At 33.7% G+C, this 25238-nt stretch overlaps 1 pseudogene; it reads left to right on the top strand.

Moving 5' to 3' along the window:
* Window positions 1-23011: 23011 nt before the first annotated feature.
* LOC145050536 (protein ENHANCER OF LHP1 1 pseudogene) lies at window positions 23012-23794 on the top strand (annotated as a pseudogene).
* Window positions 23795-25238: the final 1444 nt, after the last annotated feature.

Raw genomic sequence — 25238 nt, 5'->3', positions numbered from 1 at the left:
TCATCAGTAGCAGGACAAGGGCGAGGCCCAGGATAGGCGGGGCCTTAGAACAGGATTCAGTAGTATATGTTCAGTTATGTGTTGTGGTATGTTTATGTGCTAGTATATGTTAGCGTGCGGGGCCCAAAGACAGGCGGGGCCTATGAGAAACAGATTTGTATCCGAGCGGGGCTCGAAGCCAGGCAGGGCCTGGTGCGGCGGCGCCGTCGAAGTAGCGGGCGTGGCCCAGTATTTGCAGTATGTGACTATGTGCTCAGTAGTATGTATGGCATGTATGGATCAGTAGATATGAATGGTATGCAGTAGGTTGGGGAATTCACTAAGCTTCGTGCTTACGGTTTTCAGTTTGGTTTCAGGTATTCAGTTTTCAGAAGAGGAGCTCGGGAGGGTTGCAGTGCACACACCATGGCAAGTTAACCTGGGATGTTTACTCTAATAATTAAACAAGTGTTTTGGAAATGAAACTATGATTTGTCATATAAACCCTTTTTGTATGTTTGAATGACTTAACGCTATGAATTAGTAATGTTTTTAAAAGAAATTTTGGACTCAAAATTTGAGATGTTACAAATATGATTATTAATAAATAATGTCAATTCTTGTATTTAACTATGGAATAATTATTTTATTGTGAAAATAATAATTAAAGAGAATATAACTAGTTATTATATCATATGATATGATTTAATAAGTTATGTACAAAGTTTTGGACACTTTGGTTAACCATCATTAGGTTAGTTAATTGGTGTATCTGGTTAAAGAAGTTAGAAGACAAATTTTGTCTCTTACACCAAGCATTCCCAAAAATTCAACATGTTTAGAAGGTTGTTTGTCAACCATCCTCTTTTGTCTGACATACTTCTAAAAGGCTAGCATCACTATATATTATTATAATGTAAATGCATTTCTTGCATAAAAGTATATAACAAAGTGTCTTGCATGAGTTATTGGCTGGTTTTTTGGTTCTTCTTCCTCTCTCTCTCTCTCTCTCTCTCTCTCTCTCTCTCTCTTAAAACCATAAGTATGGGGAGATATTTCATTTGTTGTTTTTTCTTTTGAAATTCCTACAAGTGTTGTTACTCTTGAGTTGTCTCCTTTAGTTCTTATTTGAGTTAAGCGCTTAAAGGCTTAAGACACTTAAGAATATAAGAAGGAACTAGCATTCCATGTACATTATTCTTGATGGTGGATACTTGTAGAGATGATCATATTCTTTGATCTTTGTATCTTCATCAACACCCTAAAACCAAGTGGGTTTAAAAGCTCCAAAGGTTGTTACTATAAAACACACTATGTTTTTTTAATATTATTCTAACCTTTATAAATGGATCCTTTTATTGTTTTGTTTTGTAAAATATTCGTAAAAAATATTGTTATTTTTAAAGCTTCTGTTGCGGTTTTTATGAAAAACACTATTATATTTTGTATCAAAACCCATTAATCTCACCTACTTATATACTAAGACATGAAAAGGATTATTAGTTCAATTAAGTTTGAACATTGGGTAGCATTATATTAAGGGTGGACGTGAGATTGAAATGGAGCGTAGAGCATTGTTCGATGACACTTGTGATTTTTGTACAGTACGGGTGCGTACTGAAGTGCTATAATAGTATTCCTCATCCTTATTAGACAGCAGGATAGGGTGTGTCTATATCAGACTACTATTATGTATATTTGATTTCATCTAGCAGAGTATAGATGACCACCATGACTAATCTCATTATTTTGGTGTAAATAAAGTATACTAATCCGAGGAGGCTGGATCATATTTTCATTCGAGTACTCTATCCCCCATGGTTTCCTTTATTAACTAATGCATGATGCCAAAGACTTCTCAAAGCAGTATAGTCAACTCATTGCTTACGGTGATCCATTACGATATATCCCATAAGATCACTTTTATTGGATCAGTATGTGAGGAATGATGGGATGGGTAACTATGGGTAAAATGTGTTATTAGGTATTTTAGATGTGTAGTTGCGTAACAATTGGTTTTGAAGGTCTATAATTTATGATTCATTATCATTAAAATATTGTGGGATTGGAAACCTATGTGTCTCACTAAGTTTTTCCAACCCTTACCCACTCAATTTTTATGCATCATAGGTAGTGGTATTAAGATTGTTGGAGACTTAAATAGGATGTTGAGTGTTAAAGAGACTACATGCAACAGTCTTCAGGACCCTTAGGTCTTTTCGTTGTAACTTATGTTGTGTATTGATTGCGACATCCTTAGGGTTTTGATATTTTGAAATAATCATTTGTACTAAAAATGTTTTAATATACAATGATTTTTCATTAAAAAAAGATATTATTATTTTGAAACATAAAGAAAAAAGTTTTTTTCGTTTCTGGAAAATTTGGGATGTCACGGAAACTATTTACAAAAGATCAAAACAATTGAGGACTTAAAATTAAAACTTTCGAACAGACAGACGTAAACTATTTGAGATTCAAAAATCTCCTCCTTTGTGTCTAGTCTTCTATGTCTTTCGGATGAAGATTCAGAACAAGATGTAGCATTTGATTTCACATATGGATATACTATTGTAACATATCTAGAGTTTAGAACTTTAGCTTCAGATTATGCAGAACAACACCCCACTAAGGACATGTGTAAATTTCACATATGATATAAGTTGGAATCTTCTCGAGTACATAATCTGGATGAGAAACGAAAAGATTACGAACGTTTACAAGATTTATATCAAGTGAGGCTATGTTATGGTAGTAATATCATAGGAAGTTTGGAATATTTTTCAACAAATCATTTGCCCTTAAGTCTCTAAAACTTTTTTTATAAGTCGGCAACAAAACTATAAGATCCCTTGGGTTTACGTTTGGAAAGTCAGTGAAAATTAACTTTTTTAACGAATCATCAGTCCTATGAATAATAAAAATTACGTTATAAAATACTTCCTCGGACAATTAAATCGACTGAACATATTCAATGTGAATGATTCCCTTAAAGCTCCAAATTGCTTCCTCAGGTTAATCAAGATTAAGATATGATTAAATCAATCGTTCGTTGCAACAAATATCACTAAAAATAATATTCTTTGAGGAAATCAGTTGAAGATATCTAAAAGCCTTTGGCGAGAGAGGCGCGTCTAGCATTTCGTCATAAGGAAACTTAAATCATGGTCCGTATGGTTTGGGGTAATTTGCATGTTTGATCCCTAATTTATTTTTTTAACTCGGAAGGTCCCTACTGTTTGTTTTTGTTACGCGTTTGGTCCCTTCAATTTGTTTTTGTTACGCGCTTGGTCTCTGTATTACCTAAAAATACTATTATTTGAATATGGAAAAATGATGGGATAGGTAGGGTAAGGTGAGGGAGTGGGGTTGAGAGTGTGTTTATTTAAATAAATTAAAAAATCAGGGGCAAAATAGTCTTTTTAGGTAAGACAGAGACCAAACGTGTAACAAAAACAAACAATAGGGACCTTCCGAGTTAAAAAAATAAGTTAGGGACCAAACGTGAAAATTACCTAAACCATAGGGACCATTCGTGTAATTTACTCGTACAAAAATTATCATACGGATAGCCTTTTTGAATTCAAAACAATCTATAGTCATACTCACTATTTCTTTATCTAGCATGATTTAATCATGATGCGTGTCTTCGATAGCCTTAGCAATTAATTCTCCTTCGGTCATCCTTAAATCGACAATATCATTTTTCACCAATGAGCATTCTCTAGAGATAAGAGTTTTGCCTAGGTCTACTTGTGGTGGAGGATTTTGCGAGAATGTATTAATGGGAAGCTTTTGAAGAGTGGAGGTTGATGCGTAGGATCTTGAAATTGAGGAGGAGGACTCGAACGAGGAACATTCGTAGTCGATTGAATCGGTTGTGAACTCTCTTCCCCCCTTTGGTGAAAGCCTAAACATACTAGATGGAACGACAACCCCTAGCCGTTTCATTTGTTGTTCATTTATTTTAACATAAAATCATAAATTACAAAAATTTCCTTTCTTGTTAACGGAAGTTGATCAATTCAAAATCTTACCCTGTTTGTATCGTATTATATTATGTTGCCCGACAAAATGTATATTTTTTAATGTGTGGTAGTGATTGGAGTCGTCAGTCGTGGACATGCATGATGAGGAATATGAGGTTAAAGAATTTAAGAAGAGAGTTTATTGGGTATTGAAGACACTCTCCCTGCCTCAAGTACCTTATCATTGCAATCTTCCAAAACACATCCTTTTATACACCAGCTCAATTTTCAGAATTGCATGTTTCCCTTGGCCGCCCAAACAAAAATCAGTCATTTTTTTTATTAAAAGTATAACATAATGTATTTAAAATTCGGCTATATCAATGTTGTCTGGTGGAGACTGAAAAATTACTATTATCATTGTTAAATTAATAATAATAGGCAAGTGATTTGTCATCATATTGGTCAGTCAAGTCTGTATCATTACCTCAGTAGCTCGGTATGTGTGAATTATTTGCGAATATTAATCTATCTTTGCCCTCATCAAATACCTTGTACACATTGATATTCTCTTTTAATCCGAACTTTATGCATTATGTTTAAAAATATATTGGTGCCAAACAATAATACAATATAGTTTTACAATAAAGATTGTTGCGTAAGGTTTTAAACCTAATAAAATACATTTATAATGAAGAAATTTTGATTCATATTTATGAGTCAATTTATATTATACTTTCTTTCTCTAGACTAACGTCTAGTTCCCGAGTTTAATCAAAGAAAATAAAAGAAGAGAAAGAAACGGAAAATAAAATTTTCTTTTGTTTTCCCAGAGAGAATTGGAAAAAAAAAATTAATCATTTTGTTATTTTTTTTCAAATCCTTTCGGATCGAAAGGAAAGTTAGGAGAAAAATCAATCATTTCATTTTCTTTTTTACTTTTTTTCTTTAATGAAACTTGAAAACATCAATTTGTTTTAATTTCTTCTCACTTCCACCAAACTCATTTTTTTCTCTCATTAAGTTGAACTCGGGAACGGGGTGTAACGATGTGTTCGGCAACATCTAGATTGTAGTGTGATAATGGGTAATTTGTAGCATTTTGTTAAACGTTACGTGAGATAGCTTTCAGATTTGAAGTGATTTTTTTAATTAAACTTTAAAAGTTTGTATCGTCAAATAAAATTTTTTGTTTAAAATGAACCGTACTTTCCAATGCTAGATAGATGCTCCCAAACTTTCTGCCAAATACGGCCTAGGTGTATAAAAAAGAAAAGTTTTGACTAAAAAGAAAATTTGTCAAATATTATTAAAGCTTTGTTGTGTAATTCTTTATTTCACAAAAAAATGGATTTATTAAAAACGTAGATAGGTAATCAATTAAATAATATAATTATTATAATCATTAGTTAATATATTAATTTAGATAAAATCATAAATTAACCTAAATTTGTGTGGTTTGGTTTCACTTAAATCACAATTCTCTTTTTTCATATATTTTAAAAAGTTTCCACTTCTATTAACCATGTAAAATTATAAAGGTTCTAAAAAGTTAGGTTGTCATGGTGTATAATCACTCCAAGCTTATAAGCTTATATAGACTTATTAATTATATACAAAATTGTCGTCTTAAGTCAAAACTTATAAACGATGTGGTTTGTTGCGGCTCGTAAGAGCTTGAAGCTTGACATTGTTATCAAATTACGACTAACATTGAAAAATATAGAATAAGTTTATTCATAGTCTAATAAACATTTTTTTCAGTTTACAAAAAAAATATTAAAAAATTGGAAATGTACTATTTATAAGTTAACACAATACATTATTTCCTTACATAATTGTAAATATAATGATTGATTTGTTTAACTAATATAATTTATAGATAATTTAATATCAAATTGTTTGTTGATTTTTAACTAATATATACTTTGCTAAGTGTTTATTATTGTTGTAATAAAAAAGAAAAAATATTCATGAGATAAAAACTATGTATCATGTATGTTAACCTAGGAAACTCAAATCGAAAAATATGTTCTTATTCAATAAATTATGCCCAAAACTGTTTATAAAGATCTTAAAAATGATTCAATGAATACAGGTAATTACAAATCTCTCCATCTGGTTTCAGCGAGTAAAAGTATATTATTTTTACTCATTATTCAACATGAGTGGCCACTTTATTTTGCTAATGTAGTACTTTAAGTATCATTAAAATTCTTTCACTTACAAAATACATGGAAAATGTCCGGAATGTGATTTCATTTTAACAAAGAAACTTGTTTTTTCGTGGATGATTTGCTTCAGGTGGTTTAGTGGGGGCAAGGCTGATCCATGTATTCCATTGGTTGGTTTGGTGTGATCTTCTCACATATTGCTGACTATAGTTTCTGTTCATGTGATATCAATCAATGTCAAATTCAAGTGTGTTATTATACCTTTTTGAATGTTACACAAAACATGTTCCAACATTTCCATGACACGTCTTTTCTCAAACCCTATGTACATCTATTGCATCCAAACTGTCAAATCCATGCAATAACGAATTGTACATCATCTATCAAAAGTTGCACCCTTTATAACAAAATTAGTAGCTCGACAAAGGGGCTTTCAAAATAGTCGATGTTCTATATAATAGAAGCTGTGAAAGAAATGTTTCATACAATCGTTTTTTAGGACCTTGTAAAACCAAGAAATCTTGATGCACTTTTATATGGCCAAACCCGAAAATTGATGACTTGTACATTGTGCATCAAACATGATAAATTTAACATGAATGTGGAGCTATGGCCAAACCCGAAAATTGATAAGTTCGTACATTGTGCATCAAACATTATAAATATAACATAAATGTGGAGCTAAGGAAAGGGACAAGTTCGAATAATTGCATTGCAAGATAAAAACAGTACATAAAAACATGGTGTTTTCCTCCTAATTCTTGTGATCCAATAAATCTTTTACCTAAAAAAAGAAATAGAGGTGATAATTATATATATAAAAAAAAGTTTGAAACAAAAATGTCACAAACAATGAGTAGTGCTTTCTTCCAAATTCTCTAACAACCCTATTATTACCAACATGGATCTTTGATGGTGTGGAAGGTGGACGACCGTACAAGACCATGTAGTGGATGGGACCAACTTTTACAATGATTTATTATAGTAGACTACTAATCCAAGCCCGAAAACAAAAATAATTAAATGGTATAGTTACCAAGCCAAAGTCAGTACACGCTCTGATTCTCGTCATCCAAGTCGGAAGTCACTACCACTACAAGAAAAATAATTATTAGCGCCGACAAAAATCGCCGCTAAAAGTAAGAGTCGCGGGTAAAAATAATAGTGACGACAAATCGTCACTAATGAGTCGTCGTTGATGTCCTATCGGTAATGATCAAATTTTCCGCTAATACATCGTCGTCGGTATTAATCATGTGTCGCCAGTAATAGTATCGCCGATGATAATCATTTTTGTTTTTTTAAGACATCCATTTCCGGATGTAGAAAAAACGATATGTAACAACATTAATCATCAAAAACACAAAAACTTTAAATGCAGAAGAATTACATAACGACATCCAATTAAGTACCAAATTGTTATAATTTTATACAAATACCAAAATAAACAAAAAAATGTTATAAAGTTATTTCATAAAAGTCTAACAAAACACAAACTAATCCGAAGAACCATCATCTTCATTCCCCTCATTTCCTCCTTGATCATCACTTGATGATTTCCCCGAATGAAAAACGAATAAACTTCATACATACACGCCAGGTCATTGAGCATTAAACGAAGTTTTTCCAACTACACAATAAATAACAACATATATAAACTAATAAGTTAAACTATCAACATAAACAAAAACTATAAAAGTACGTTGCTACTTTTTGCACTTAAATACAAGAAATACCAAAAGTACATTGTTATTTCTCACACTTGGACATAAACACAATTACCAAATCAACATGCATTTATTGACGCCAAAGTACATTGTTATTTTTAGACTAGGAACAAAAACCCAAAGTACATGGCTATTTTTTGCACTTGGTACATAAACATAATTACTAAATCAACATTAATTTATTGATATCAATGTATATTGCTATTTCTTGTGCTTGATACATAAACACGATTGCCAAATCAACATGCATTTATTGATGCCAAAGTACATTGCTATTTTTAGACTAGGGACAAATAAGCAAATACATTGCAATTTCTTGCACTTGGAACATAAACACATTTACATGCACAATTACCAAATCAAAATGCATTTATTGATCATCATATAGATAAATGAAATTTTCAAAATAAATAACATTTGTGTTTGTGTTAAAGAACCTTAAATACAAAAACAAATTACATTTTTATTTCTTGCATTTAGGACAAAAAACCAATTACATAAGCCTTTAGCAAATAATCATCACAAATCAAAATTACCAAATTAACATTACACTTCTTGATCGTGTGTATATATATATATATATATATATATACAACACTCTAAATTTTCAGACAAAATTTTCATTTTAAAAATTTCACAAAACATAGTTTAACGTCTCTCATGCCAAATTTGAATTTTACCCAAACAAAAAACATCATAAATTTGTTTGTCAAATATCCCAGAATCCACATAAACACAAATCATCAAGCTGGTCTGTACAATCATGTCGACGCCTTCCTGGGATCCTAAGATGTACGTACCTGAAACACAAATCATTAGGGTTTACACTTTGAGTCTAGTATGTCCAGTGTACCCTATGGTACACCCAACGTACTAGGTGGCCTCCGCGTTCATGCTACACACATGAGTACGCAAAGCGTACACATGCGTATGCCCCGCATACACAATTGCAACCTTTTCTCAATTGAGGACCAGTTTTTACAAATGCAATAAAAGTTCGGGTCATAAATGTGTACCTTATCTCAGGATGTTACAATTCTCCCCCACTAGGATCAGACTTCGCCCTAGAAGTCATCCTCTTGAAACAACTCCGGGTACTGCTCATGCATCTCAGACTCTGGCTCCCAAATAAATCTTAGTGGCCCCAGAATGGATTGAAAACCTAGACTTATGTCCCTCCTCCATCAAAATCCGTCAGGTTCCACCCATATATGGCACCCATACCCGCCCATCAAAGGTCATAAATCCCCGAATATCCGTCTCAAACTCAGAAACATGTCTAATCACTCGCTCTCTCTTGCGGTTCTCTGGTCTCATGGCCATTGCTTGGGCCTCTTGAATGAAATCTAAGACTGGAGTCATCATTATCATCCGCATACATACATCACTACTAGAAAAATAGCCTTTTACGACGCGCAATGCGTGTCGTAAAACGCTCAGACGACGCGTAAATGTGCGTCAAGGAAGGCCATGTCATAAAGAGAGACGACGCGCATTTACGATGCGCTTTTACGACGCTCCTTTATAGCGTGCAATGTGTATCAAGGAAGGCTCTGTCATAAAGGAAGACGATGCTCATTTGCGCGTCGTAACCTTATGACGCGCACTTATGATGCGCAACGCGTATCAAGCAAGGCCCTGTCATAAAGGAAGACGACGCTCATTTGCGCGTCGTAACCTTACGACTCGCAATGCGCATCATTAAATATGTTGTCTTATACAAAGATGACACGCATTTGCATGTCATAAATTCCTGCTGCACAACTTCGTACACATTTACTTCGTGCATTTATATATAACACACATTTACAACGTTAATACACATAATAAAAAAACAAATATATATACCAAAACATTCATTTTCATCTAAACGTCAAACAAGTTACTAACAACATTACATATATGTCAAATTACCTAAGTTGTACAACATGTCAAGTTACCTAAGTAACATTACTAAAAGTTAACAAAAACATGTACCATGGGTGTCAAAAGACTACCTAGCATTACACCACATGTCAAGAGACCATACCTAGCATTTCACTATTAACCATAACATTGTTTTGATACATTGTCAAAAGACCATACATATCATCGATAAATGAAGCCCGTAACAAACTCTGACCATTCTTCACGTATCTCATCGATATCATTAGTTGTGTACTCAACTTTGCCATCCCCGATCTGTGAAAAAAATTGCATATTGTTTTTATTAATAAAAATTAGCATATTAACATATTTTGTAACAGTAAGTTGCTATATTTAACAAATAAGCATAAAATATAAATTATTCTTTCTTAGTAAGGCATTGTACTTTCAAATGAATGAAAGCACATTTTATTTTTGCATGTAACCTAATATTTCAATTATCATTGTGAGAGTAGGATGCCATAAAATGATCCTTTTTTCAATTCCTTTCCTATTAAATTATAGTAATGAAAGTAGAATGTTATATCCTTACATTGCCTTTGACCAGCACTTCAATTCCTTCTTCCACTATCTCCTTCATGAACCTTAGCATGTAGTAGCCACATTCAGTACCTCCGGGCTGAACTGGACACTACACAATTACATATAAAATGATCATTGCAATTGATCCAAAAAATAAAGTTAAAACTACAATTTCAATAAGGAATTAAGTGTTGACCGTAACATTAACCCAATTTAGTTTAATCCTTTTGTTGGATCCACTTTGTGTAGCGTACAGAACCATTGTCCTATAAAAAACATCAACAAATAGGTGTTTATTGTATTCACATCAAATGCTTTGTTAATTTATATTACTTACGAATCAACAATTTGCTTCAATTGCATATTGAAATTGGCAGAACTCAAGGAATCAAGATAATAATAGCAAGTATTTGATTTCATGTCTAGTACACCCAATACCCCAATGTCTTCTACAAAAACCACAAACAAAATTAAGTTAAATAATTAACATAATTACATTCATTTTCAAAATAAAATGTCAAAATCAAACCCGGGATTGTAGGGCATAAAGATTATGTCATTACCCTGTCTTTTAGACAACCGATCTGCTAAACCTTTGCTTGCATCGTCAATATTCTTAGATTTCCCTTTATGCGTACTTGGCGAAATTAATGACGGGTTCACAAAGCCAATTCCATGATCTCTTTTTGGGGAGCCATACTTCATTTTGTTAAACAATACCCTGTTATCATACAAACACTAAATTTATTAAGCAAATTTTGGTTTAAAACACAATGATATTTAAATTAAATTTTGCACTTACATCATATAAGACACAATAACAGCACTATTCAGCTCATCCATTGTGAGAACTGCTTCAAAATCATCCTGTGACAACCGTCAAATTCCAGTCAAGTCAAAGTCAACTAAAGTCAACAAGTCAAACCGATCGACTCAACTAACCCTTGTGTACTAGGGCGTACGTTAGGTAATTACTATATAACTCGCTATGCTAATGAGAAATCATCAATCGAAAAGTCCGTACATCTAGATTCCCTTAACCTAAAACTGTGGTAAGTAACGAACCAAACCGATAAAACAATGTTGCCTACTTATCGGGAGTGTGTAAGGTCCTTAAACATGGCTTAACGGGGCTTACAGACCTTTCGTTGCAAAGCCAAACACTCACAAATGTCACACACGAAACCTTTCTCAATCGTTTTCACTCTATCTCTCTTTATCTAGAAATCTCTCCACATATGTCAAATCTCTCCCAAATCTCTCCAAGAATGAGGAATCTCTCCCAAATTCTCTCCATATGAGAAACCTCTCCAAGTATGTGAAATCTCTCCCAAATCTCTCCACGTATGTTAAATCTCTCCTAAATCTCTCTTTGTATGAGAAATCTCTCCAAGAATGTGAAATCTCTCCCAAATCTCTCTCAAAAGTTCCTTAAACTTTTTATAGTCTTTCGGGCCATCCCGACCCTTAACCAGGTCAAAAACCGCTTAAAACGGGGTAAAAACGGATAAAATAGACTTAAGGACCCGAAACCCCTCTTAAGGAGCCGAACCCTCTTAGGAAGCGAACTTGTCAAAAGCGAACCCCTTTCGGACCGAAGCTCAGCAGACCGAACCCAAACCTTCCCTTTCGAACCGAGCCTTGCATGATGAACCGAACCTCGCACAAGGAACCGAAGGTACCTTCGGTCTATTTCGCCTCCTACCCTTTCGCTCCATTTCGCCTTCGGCCCAGCAGCAGAAAGGACCGAACCTCGGCCTAGGACCGAGAGGCCTCGCAGGGAGCTCTTTTTCACCCAGTTTTCGACTAGTTTTGCGTTTTAGGCCCGTTTTTAATTGTTTTAATGTGGGATTTTCACCCAAAACTTTATTTTAACATATAAGGCCCCATATTTACTAATTACCCACGTTTTTGGAGATAAAAACCTTATCCATGAAGAGTGGGTGAAGTACAAAGGTTGAGTGTTGACTTTTCTTTATTCTATGACACAAGCAATCACTCCAATACCCACTCCATGTCACTATTCACCATCAGCCCATACCTAGTCATTTAATGGTACTTTTCCCACCATTTTTCAGTCACACACTTGGCCAAGGGTTAGAAAATCCTCCTCTCTCACCACATTTCTTTCATTTCCTCTCATTCTTCCACCAAGAACAAACTTCATTTTCTCTCATTTTCTATCTCTAAAATTCGAGATTCAAGGCTATCCTCCAAGCTTTTCTTCTACTTTTGGTAAATATTAACATCCTCCATATGATTATTTCACTTCCTTCTACTCAAATCATAGATATCTTACACAAACTCCATCCTATTGGTGTTAGATCTTCGAATCTTCAAGCAATCTCCCAAAGTGTTCTTTAGTTGAACACTTCTTTTCTCCATCATCCATCTACTGAAATCACATAAGGTGAGTTCATACCCCTATATTTTCATGTTTTCTTAAGTTTTTATGGGGGGGGGGGGGGGAATACAAGTTAAAACACCAAGAACATAATTAAACTTTTCTAACAGCTTTCATCAGAAAAGTTGGACTCCATTCACGGACTGTTTTGGACGACTTAAACATTTTAGTTATCAAAACTGTATTAGGTGCAAATAGCTCAAGTACATAGCTTTAACATGACTACTTGCACATCTCCATATGATTTTTCTACAATTTATGGTGATTTTTACAAAACTGCCTATCATTTCAAACATCAATCCAGACCAGTCTGTGATTATGTACTTTTTCACACAAGTTGGAGGTCATTAAAATTCATAATAAAAATTATGAACAAACTAGACTCATTTCCCAAACCCTCAGAATTTACGGATTCTGATTTGGACCTTTGATGATTTTTCTATAAATTTTCTAAGATCAATAAAAGAAAATTTTAACAACAGAAAAAATGCTATCAATTTCATTTCACCTTGTAACATGTTGAGCAAGGTGTATATCTTTATATGAATATATGTTTTTGCAAATAAATGACATTTTGACTTATTAAATAGTCATACATCAGTTAACAAATGGAGTTTGCTAGATAAAGCATAGAAATAATGATTTGTTATAATCATAGCACATCTATTACATACAAACATTTGAATAAACTATGTTAAAGTATAGTTCATGTACATTACCACATTTACCCTTGTTTTGATAAACAATAATAGGTATGGTTTATGTTTTCATTAACACAACAAACACATTTCGGAAGGTTTTATTCCCACAGAAAAAGGTTTTACACTCACGCACACCACACGTAAACTTGTTAACTTAAATTGTGAGACATTCTCTCCTCGTACGTCTGAGTACGGGATCCAAATTCCTGGTAGTTATAATCAGAATCTCTTGTAGGGAGAGCGTGATATTTGTGTATAGATCTATATTGGGTTAGACACCCCACACCTGAGCTGTATGCAAAAGTTAGACCGGCAGGTCTGTGGTGACAAGTGTCATTTCAGTTTCGTGACGCCTGAGAAACGTCGTGGCAGGTTCATTCAGTCATAGTATGGTTATAGCGGCTCACATAGGGAGTTAACTACACACCATTCATTACGGGATTTTTCTCAAATCAGAAAGGGATTTACGCCAATTTAAAACCACTTTTATATCTTTAAGTATGACAAATACTTGTTCATTCTCGGCCCCGACATTTAGGACCACATAATTTCTATAAGGAAAATATTGGATTTTTCTTGGTAACACACAACTCATTACAAAGGTCGGTTTCCAAACTCTTTATCTCAAAAACTTATGAACTCACCAACCTTTGTGTTGACACTTTTTCAAACAACTTGTATTCTCAGGAAATTAGTGAAACAGGAAAAACCAACAGCATTTTGAGGATGGGACATTGAATTGTCAAATAGTTCATTTTGTCATCATAATGTAATTGATTTGAAACATGTAAACATATACATTGGTGTAACATTTTCAATTATATTTATTATGGTTGTATTTACTTTGAGCACTATTATACTCGTTGTTGTGATACTATACATGAAGTCCTCCACCCCCGGACGTTTCCGCCATCCTTGGTTTGGGGGTGTGACACATTCCAATTTAAGTACGTGTAACTATCGTACCCAAAAAGATCGTTCTCACTCTGCACTTTTATAGAATCAACCTTTGTAACTTGTCCATCATCCATCATTGCAGTCATTTTCAAAATACTACTCTTCTCAATCCTTATTCTTTTCTTCATCTGTGCTCTGGTCCACCTTCTTTGCAAGGTCACATTTTGTTTCTCCTTCTTTTTAATCGTCTTTTCTATTCCATTCCCTTCTTCCATATCATCCACTTCTTCCACATCACATGGTTCTTTTTGTTCATGATCAACCATTTTTCCTGTCCCCTTTTCTTTCTTATTACTTCCTATTTCTTCTTTTAAAGGTGTTGCGTGTTTCTTCACTGGTGTTGCGTGTTTCTTCACTGGTGTCACAGGTTTCCCCACCACTTTTCCCTACAAAAATTATCAAAAATATAGAATGAAATAGGAATCATTTACTAAAGCTGAAAAAGAACTCACTCAAATATCAGAAAAAATAAGAAAACCAAGGGCAAATCTCTGAAAACTTTGTATGTTTTAAATCTGTGAAAATTACCAGGTCAGAGCATCAAATAATTAAGTGTCTTGGCCAACACAGTATGTGTCCCAGTGCATCTTTGACCTTCAAAATGAACTCCTCTTCAAGTGGAATGGGTATTAAAGCTTCCTCTTGAAAAATTGTTTCCATCATAACTTCAATGTTTTCATCTGTTACATAAACGACAAAATAATAAGATCCAATTTTCTAAAAAATGAAAATATATAAATAGTAATAATGCAAATATTTTTCAAAATACCCGATGCACTATACTTCATTATGGTTCCTTTAGCGACTATATTTGCAGCAAATTCAACCGCAAGAAGACATGAATTATCCTACCAAAATATATTATGTTAGTTTGTAGAAAAAGAAAATTTTTTAAATATATTTTTCATAATTGTCTTCAAGGACTTACAAGTGATTCATCTCGTGGTTCTTTTTCAACATCTTCAATGACGCCCCCTACATGGCAACTTGCGGCTTCTGAAACATTAAGTACACCTCTTTTTAGTTTCTTCAAGTCATCTTCAAGTTTGTTGATTCGTTTATCCACCCTCTCGTTCTCAATGTCCAAGTAATACTTAACATTCTTGGGTAAATAAAAGTATTTATGTGGCTTTATAAATTTACCCATCCCTCGTACACGCCCACCTTGTTCCTGAGTACCCAAGGCCTCTGTAAGCACATCATGTGTTCCACATGTAACCTCTCCAAAGCTTCCTGATTTATGCAGCTCATCCTATAAAAAAAATTGGGACAAATGTTAGAAAGAAAAATGGGACAAAATATCAAGAATAGCAAAGTCAATGAAACTTACAATTTTATCAACAATCATCTTCACATCTGATTCGTATCCTCCTGTCTTCAACTCTCTTGTTTTTTTCCACAACAGCGTCCTATCAATCTCCTCTTCCATCTTGCCGGTTTCTTGCATCTAAATTATCAAGAATAACAAAGTGAATTAACATAAATATATACAAATAAAATAATCAATACTTAGTGGGAATCATACAATGTCATTAATGAGTCCGGTATATCCTTTTCTGCTCAAACGATGATGGTATTTATGATATGCACGGGTGTTTTTAGCTTTCGTACTTTTCTCCTGCATTAGAAACATTAAAATTGTAACTACAAACTTTTTAACTTAACACTTTTTTGTAATTCTATGGGATACAAATACATATAAGAAAAGTTTAACAAACCTCACACTTTTTTGTAATTATATGGGATACAAAAACTTTCTAGTCTTCTTTCTTTATAAACGGATAATCTTTCAGAGGTTTGAATAGATTTGCATTGGGATCTTTACTTCGGTTCTTGATGAACTTGGCATATAGATAATGTTTGAAGTTTCTCCACTTCTTCCCGATAGATTTGAGAGTTTGCTTCCAGCTCTTTGGGTCAACTACAAACTTTTCCTGAAACATAAAAATAGAGTTAGTCCATAACCAGGGACAAAAACAGATATGAACAGGGACAAAAACAGGGACAAAACCACATCTGAACAAAAGGTAATAACAGGAAGAAACAGAGACTTACCAAAACATATTGCCATAACCCTTCCTTTACTTCATCACTAACTTCCAACCAAGACTCATAGATTATGGGAACCATTGTTCTTGCAACCAAACCCTCAAAAGTAGATAGTTTTGTGGCTTCTTTTCCAACCGGGACACCTTTTTATTGTAAGTTACTACTAGTTTCACTTTATTAGCTTTTCCCTTTGTTGTTGGACCTCTTTGTTTGGAGTCCTCATCGTGATTAGAAGCTGAATCCAATTCCATGTCACAAAAACACAACCTGTTTCAACAAGATTCAAATAAAAGTAAGTACATTGTTATTTGTTGTAGTTGGAAAAAATTAATCACATTCAAAATCTTAAATAAAAACATGCCCTCGCCATCCGGGCGCGTACACAAAAAATCATCATCAAGGTCCAATAAAGCGGAGTCTTGTGTTAAATCAAAAGTAGCATCAAATTCCAACATATCATCAGTTTCACCATTTGATCCATACTTGTACATCCTATGTGGTGTGAATCCAACAACATGCAAATTCTCATCTTCTTGATCTTGAACATAAAAAAACCTGTTTGAATTGACTAGCTAATACGAATGGCTCAGACTTCTGACCAAGCCTATCAAAGTTAACTATCATGAATCCTAAGTCATCCTTTTTTACTCCACGACTATCAACCCAATCACACATGAATACAGGAATAGTAAACATGCGATAATCAAGATCCCATATCTTGTTTATATGACCGAAGTAAGTAACAGCACCATACACAGGATTGGAGTCTTTTGCACTAGCAATTTGCATAGTATGTGCAACTAAAGATACTCCATTGCATTGAGCTGTTCTAGACTCATCTCGAGATGTTGTATGAAAATGATGCTCATTTATGGGAAAACTGCTATATTTACTAATAGCAAAATTAGGCCCTTTGGCCAACCAACGAACATCATCACAAATATCTTCCCCGTTAGCCAAACGTTTTCCAACCTATTAGAAAAATGTCTAATTAATGTAATTCAAACAAAATAATTAAAAATATTCTAATTCTAACAATTTTATGAAAAAAATAAACCTCTTTCTTAAACCAACTAATAAATGTCCGACTATGTTGGCTCTGCAACCATGTACTCTTACGAGCGTGACGGGGGTTGAGATCCTTCAATTCCAACATATGTTGCCTAAAGTGTATTACAAGTTAGAAGAATGTTTTATATGATAGATAATGGTATAAGAGTATACAGTTTCATGTAATTCTTACTCTATATACGGCTCCACAACAGCAGTGTTTCGTAATACATAAAGATGAGCTTGATCAAGTAACTGAGCATCTACAACATCGATTGTAGCCTTTGATAAAGGCTTGCCACCGCGGATTCTTTCATCAACGCGTTCATGAGGATTGCTAATTGATTTCATGTTTTTTAAGTAGTCTGAACAAAATTGTAAGGCCTCCTCCGCCACATAACACTCTGCAATGCAACCCTCGGGTCGATGATGATTTCTTACAAACCCTTCAAGTGTTTTCATGTATCTCTCAAATGGATACATCCACCTAAAATGAACCAGGCCACACAACCTCACCTCTCTAACTAAATGCACCATCAAGTGAGTCATGACATCGAAAAATGAAGGAGGAAAGTACTTCTCTAACAAACATAATGTTAATACGATGTCACTTTGCAACTTGCCTAGCTTACTAACATCAACAACTTTACTACACAACTCATTAAAAAAATGACACAGGCTTAGGATTCTTCTCCGCACCTTCACATCTAAAACCCATTTGATTGCAAAAGGGGAGAAGTTTTTGCATTAGTACATGACAATCATTAGACTTCAAACCATTCATCTTTGAAACATCATCCGACACAAGATTCTTGAAATTAGAGCAATACCCATGAGGAACTTTTATGTTAGACAGGATATCATAAAATAGATGTTACTCTACGAAATTCAATGTGTACTTGGCAGGCGGAAGCCAATGTCGATCCCCTTTTGGTTGAGGTCGTAATTTAGTCTTAATGCCCAACGCTTCAAGATCTTGTCGTGCTTTTAATCCATCCTTCATCTTGTGAGGAAAATTCAACGCTATCCCATAAAGACTCTATGTCACATTTTTTTTCTATGTGCATGAGATCTAACTGATGGCAAACAGGCAACTTCTTCCAATATTCAAGTTCAAAAAAAATCGACTTTTTATGCCAAAATTTAGATCTCTCGTCAATACTTTCTTTTTTCTTTTTTGACTTTTCCTTCTTTGGCGTTTCCTTCTTTGACGCTCCCTTCTTTGACTTTATCTTCTTTAAATTTATCTTCTTTGACTTTATCTTCTTACCCCATGTAGTCTCAAATCCCGCCAGATAGTCATAAATTTCTTCACCTGATGATGGTTGTGGCATAAAATTGTGCTCCTGTTGATTGTTGAAATGTTTTTTTCTTTTACGAAAACGATGTTCAAGTGGTAGGAATCTTATATGCCCAAGGAAGCATATTTTTTTGGACTTTGGCAACCATTGTGAACAATTATTCTTTGAACATATTGGACAAGCATAATAACCTTTGGTAACACACCCCGAAAGATTACCATATGCGGGAAATTCACTTATAGTCCAAAGTAATATTGCTCTTAGATTGAAGTATTCTTTCTTATAAGAATCAAAAGTCTCAATGCCAGTTTCCCACAAAAGCTTTAGATCTTCTATCAATGGTGCCAATTAGACATCAATATTGTTACCATGTTGATTTGGCCCAAATATCAACTGAGTCAACATCATGAATTTTCTTGACATACACAAATAAAGGGTAGATTATATGTTATTAGGATAATCGGCCAACAACTATGCTTGGAACTTAATGACTTGTGATGATTGATACCATCAGCAGACAAGGCTAATCTAAGATTTTGTTTATCTTGTCCGAATTCTTTCCACGTGTTATCAACAAGCTTCCAAGAAGGGGTATCGCGAGGATGAGTAAGATTCCCATTATTGACCCGACCTTGTGCATGCCAAGTTAATTCATGTGCAATTTGTGGTATTGAAAACATTCTTTTAAATCTAGGGATGATAGGAAAATACCACAAAACTTTTGAAGGTAAATTTTTGGTATTCTTCTTCCAACGAGAAGTGCCACAAGTTGGACATTGAGAAGCATGTTTATGTTCTTTCCAGAATAGAACACAATCATTTTCACATGCATGAATCTTCTCATATTGTAGACCTACTCCTTTTAGCAACTTCTTGGACTCATATATCGAGCTAGGGATGGTATTGTTTGATGGTAAGATATCTTTTAGGACAGACAACAAAGCATCAAAACTAGCATTAGACCATCCAAACTGACCCTTCAAATGTTGGAATTTCAATAATCCACTAAGTGCATTATACTTTGACCCTACATAAAGTGGCTTATCACATTCTTCAAGAAGTGATTTTAATGACTCAGGTTCTTCGTCTATATATTTGAAGGCATCACGTAGCATATCCTTTATATAAGTAGCATCAGAAGGAATGGAATTGTTAGGGCATCTAAAATCACTCTTGGGTTGTTTTTCTCCATGGAAAGACCAAATCTTATAATTTTCATCGAAGCCGTGGGCAAACAAATGATAGCGGACGTTGTCAATTGATTGGTGACACAAATTGATGCAATTTACACAAGGACATGGAATAACATCTAACTTTGGATTATTACTTTGTGCAAACTCTAGAAAAGCATTCACGCCTTCATCATATGCATTTGATAATCTACTAGAGGAAATCCATGATTTATCCATTAAACATTTGTTTCCAAACTACATAATTATATACCATTTAAAGCAATAATGATTATGCATGTATAGGGACAAAAATTGTGCAAAACAAAACTGTACATGGGACAAAAAAAACTGTACAGGGACAAAAAACACTTTACAGGGGCCAATCTTGAAGAGAATTACTACCATGAGCAATGGAAAAAGCTTTCTGGGATGGAATCTTGGATTCTATAAAACAAGAAAAGTATACTTTATTTCTTTATTTTCCAGTTAATATTTAACTTTTATTTATTTATTTGTTTATATTTTTTTATGTCATCAGTTATGTAATTAAAGTTGTCGTTTTATCTTTTTTTGTATTGACTTGAGCAAAACCATGACCCACCAAAATGTTTTGATTACTGGGTAATGTATACATTTATTGGTGATATTTTTTATGTTCATAATTTGCTAAATAGCTTTATTTTTTATTTTTCGCTATAGTTCTGGTTAGTAATACAGATTTATATTGCCTCTTTATAGGAATGTGGTGGATCATCTCATCGTGGCATGGGTTGTAGTGCACTTATGTCAAATGTCATCTCAGGTATATTCTTAGTTGAATCTTTTATAAACAATTTTTGTTGATATTTATGCTTCTTTATTGTTATAGTTTCAAATACTCCATTTGTTTATATAATATAATATACCCTTCAGATATTGTGTTATCTGATATTTTTTGATACGTTTTTAATTTTTTTTTTTTAACATGATAGATAAAAGAAATCCTCAAATGGGCCTCATTGTTAAAATGAAGCACAATGGCCCACATATGAGTTGTTCACTTTCAGTTTCTGTTGTATGTGATTCATATCAAGTTCATGTTGTTATGTTAATGAAGGAAGTGAGAGATAATATAAGAGGGTAGTGTTATTATTAGGGGTATTTTAGGCATTTCATAATATTAGTTTATGTTGTATGTGATTCATATCAAGTTAATTTTGTAGTTGTTGAGTTCACATAGTTTGCACATGAAATATCTTAGGAGAATCATGGAGAATTAGGGGTATTTTGGGCATTTCATAATACTAGTTTGTTATGTCAGATAGTATAAGAGGGTAGTGTTATTATTTATTTTTCTGGCAAAAAAATACTTTTCTTCTGCTTGTGATGAGTTCTTTTTTAATGTAAAGAGCTGAGAATTGCATACACTATAGCACACATAGAGCGTGAAGGTGTTGTGAGTCCAAGAATATCACCATTAGCACAAGTATAATATTTTTCATATCTATTTATTGAATTGCCCTTATCTATTTCCATCCATTCATTTGATAGATATCTATTTAAAAGGGCAAGAAAGTAAAAAATGTTTCTCTCTGATAACACGTGTGCACCCAAGACCCGCATCTTTATATGACACAATAGAAAATGAAAAATAAAAAACTTATGTACCCTAAAAAAGAGATAGATAGATAGATAAATAGTACCTTTTCTTATCTGAGTATGTGGAATATCGGTGTAATTTATAGCAAAAACTGTTGCTTTATCACCCTTTGAGGCTGCAACAAGTAGCAAAAAAAAGTGTAACTCATTGTAACTATACGCATATTGCAATGCACAATTATGAAAAAAATTAACGAACATTAGCATTTAGCAAGTTATGTGTGAAGGAAGGTTCACATAATGCAAGATTGTATAGTATACTTTAAACTAATTCAAACATGCTATCATCACTTTACCACATAAGGTACTAACACATTTAAGAGTATGATACTTGAATATGCAGCTTATTGAATGATTAATAACACATCTAAGCACATAATATAATAACTACATGAGGTGTTAGTGGGGAGTACATGTTTTCTTGCGTGCATGTTATACGATCTACTGTTTTCACTTTTCAAATGAAGTCATCATCCCCTTTGCTTTTCATTTGATTGGTCAAACTCATAAACAGAAGCTCTTTTGAATTGCAAAATAAGCTCTAATTAAATCATCTGGATCAAATCTCTTTAAAACAAGGAAAAAAACATCCACACTAAGCAAAAGTAAAGGAAGGCTTGGAACAACATGCACACAGTTTTAACAAGTTGGGGCATTCTTTATCACAACTGGTGCAACCTTGTAGTTATATATTTGTCCTTCATCTTGGCAAGAGCCAAATGTTGTAACTTCACTAGCACAAGATATTAACATTTTACAGAAACAAAATTATGCCTGAATTAATGTCCTAGAACATCTTAATTCATTAGGTATGTGATTAAGAAGGCTAATGAGAAGTGTACTATATATACTACATTAAGAGCTTTAAAAGAGAAGAGTTCTAAGAAGAGTATTTTCAAATGTTTTATCATATAATAAGATACTAGTGAGTTGTATAAATCATGATTATATCACATTCAGCCATATTTGGGTTAGGGTACACGTAAAGAGACTAATGGTGAAGAGATTGGGTTTTAAAGAAATTTCGAGGAAAAAATGTATTATTTCTAATAAAAAATTTTTGTTTGTTTATGTTCAACTTTAGGTGAATGACTTACTTTCCAACGATCATCCATGGAAGTTAAGTGCAGAACTCTTGCTGATGTTCAAAGATGTGAAGCAGAAACCCCATGAAGCATTTGTTTGAGAGTTGGATTGAAAGCAGAAGAAAGAATAGAGAACTCTAAGAAGTTTAAAACAAAGTACATGTAAACTTAATTGTGTATCTTGACTTGGTTTATATTACCAATTTATGTCAATAGGAAGGTTTTATATGATGTGTTATTCTATAATTATTCCATGCCTTCAAACTATTTGATATAATATTGCAGTTGATTGGTGTAGAATTTTTACTAGTTTTACATTTTATTACATCACTGTCAAGCTTTTGGATTCTTATGTACCATGTTAGCAGCTAGTGGAAATGATGATGGCATCATACTTATCAACACCATAGATGGATCAGTTGCTAGGGTTTTAAAAGGACACAGAGGATCCATCACATCCATATCTTTTCATCCCAAAAGGGAATACTTAGCATTTGTCAATTCATTTGGAACTGTTATAATCTGGGAGCTCCAATCCGGTACAACACTCCACACCCTAAAAAACATTTCCCATAATACCCCTCCAGATTTCACAACATTATCCGCACTCTCCTGGAGTCTAGATGGCGAAATGCAAGTTGTTTCTGGTTTAAAAAATGATGTTGTTATGTATGATAGAGACACAGCTGAAAAACTTTTCACATTAAGAGGTGAACACACACAACCTGTGTGTTTTTCAACCTTTTCACTAAATGGAAAGTACATTGCTACATCTGAATTTGATAAACATGTTTTGATATGGGATGTTGCTAAGACACAAGACATTGAAAGACAAAATTTTGAAGAAGTGATATCTTTTATGACATGGAAGCCACATGGGAATGCTTTAGCTATTATTGATGTTATAGGAAAGTATGGTGTTTGGGACTCTGTTGTCCCATCATCCATGGCATCACCTACAGAAGAGAGGCCCACTTTGGATTCAAAGAAAAATGATGGTTTGTTTTTCTGTGTAGAAGAAGAAAAAGAGATTAGTACATCTGGAAGCATGAGTGATCATGGTGAAGAAGAAGATAGTTTTATGAATTCTGAGCAACCTACAAGGAAAAGATTGAGGAATTTCAAATATGATGAAGATTAAGATGATCATTGGTGGACAAGGGTTTGTAGTGGTTGTTTGTCATTGCACTATAAAGTTCAGTAGACTATTGCATAACTTTTAGACAAGAACCATTTCTATTTAGTGATTATTTTTTAAGCTTGAGAGGATACGGATTGAAAAGTGTAGAGTATGTTCAACTTCATGAATTAAAAAGGAAGCCAAAAGGTCAAAATGACAGATTTGGTCAAAAAGACCAAAACTGTCAAAATTGACCAAAATGCTCAAATGACTAGAAATTCTAGTTTGAGAGAATTCAACCACATTTATTTACATATGAGAAGTTTGTGAAGAAGTTCATAAATTGAAAAGGATACCCAAATGGTCAAATTGATAGATTTGATAAAAAAAAAAGGGCAAAAATGTCAAAATTAACCAAAATGGTCAAATGACCAATTTTGGGAGCATAAAACTACATTATAAATATATCCAATGTGTAACTTACAGTGATGATTCATGAAGCTCATCTTTGGATGTTTAAATCTGAAGTACAAAAAAAAGAAACACAATGGTTGTTAGGATAGATAGTGATGCTTCATGAAGCTCTATTGAAGAACTTGCTCATAGGATTCTGAATCTTCACCATATTGAATCAATGTATGAGGTATCGGTCCAAATTGTGGTACTGAGTAAACTAAAACAAAATTAAGATCCATGGTACCAACAAATTGAAGAAAAAACAAAAAACTAAAGGTTATTAGGTTAGTTTTTTTATCTTGATTTAGTTTTAATTTTTGGGTGTTGATTGGATTTAGTTAGGTCAAGATTAGGGAAAAAGAGTCATTTTACTTTAAAACCTTTTTATTAATGTCATCGGTGCCAGAGACAAACCTTGTAGCAAAACTAAATTTGATTGTTAATTATTTGTGGTTTTTTTATTATACACAATATTTTGCTAATGTTTGTAAGAAAGAATTTTCTTTTTCACAGGGTTTGATGAAACTAGAAGTAGAGAAAAGAAGGTCAACAAACGGAAGGTGGAATCAGTTGAAAGAAATGAGCAACTTGAGGCTATGGATGTAGAGCTTGACATAAACGAAATGAATAAATCTGGCCAAGTAAACAAGACTAACCTTTTTGGATTGCTTAGAGATGATGTTGGACGGTTGATAGAACTTGAGGGGAAGACTGTTGTTTTAAGCACCAAAGAAGAGCCAAAGTTTGAAGAACCCGAAGAGAAACATCTCACAGGGGAGTTTGATAAAGATGAAGTTTGAGGGATTTTTCGTCTCTTTTCTCAGGTCACTGATATTATACTTACACGGTTAGCAAATCCTTTCTTCACCTTGAGGACAAGGTGAAAGTTTGGGATAAAAGGCAGACCAAATGTTCGTAAGATGAAAAAAGGGGATAAAAACATTACATACAACTTGACAAGCTTGATATTTTACCTTGTGTTCAACATGAGAAGCTTCGGTAGGTGAGA

This window comes from Lactuca serriola, chromosome 5 (assembly GCF_051521515.1).
Source record: "Lactuca serriola cultivar US96UC23 chromosome 5, Lser_US96UC23_V15, whole genome shotgun sequence".
Taxonomy (NCBI): domain Eukaryota; kingdom Viridiplantae; phylum Streptophyta; class Magnoliopsida; order Asterales; family Asteraceae; genus Lactuca; species Lactuca serriola.
This window is presented reverse-complemented; position numbering and strand designations above follow the sequence as displayed.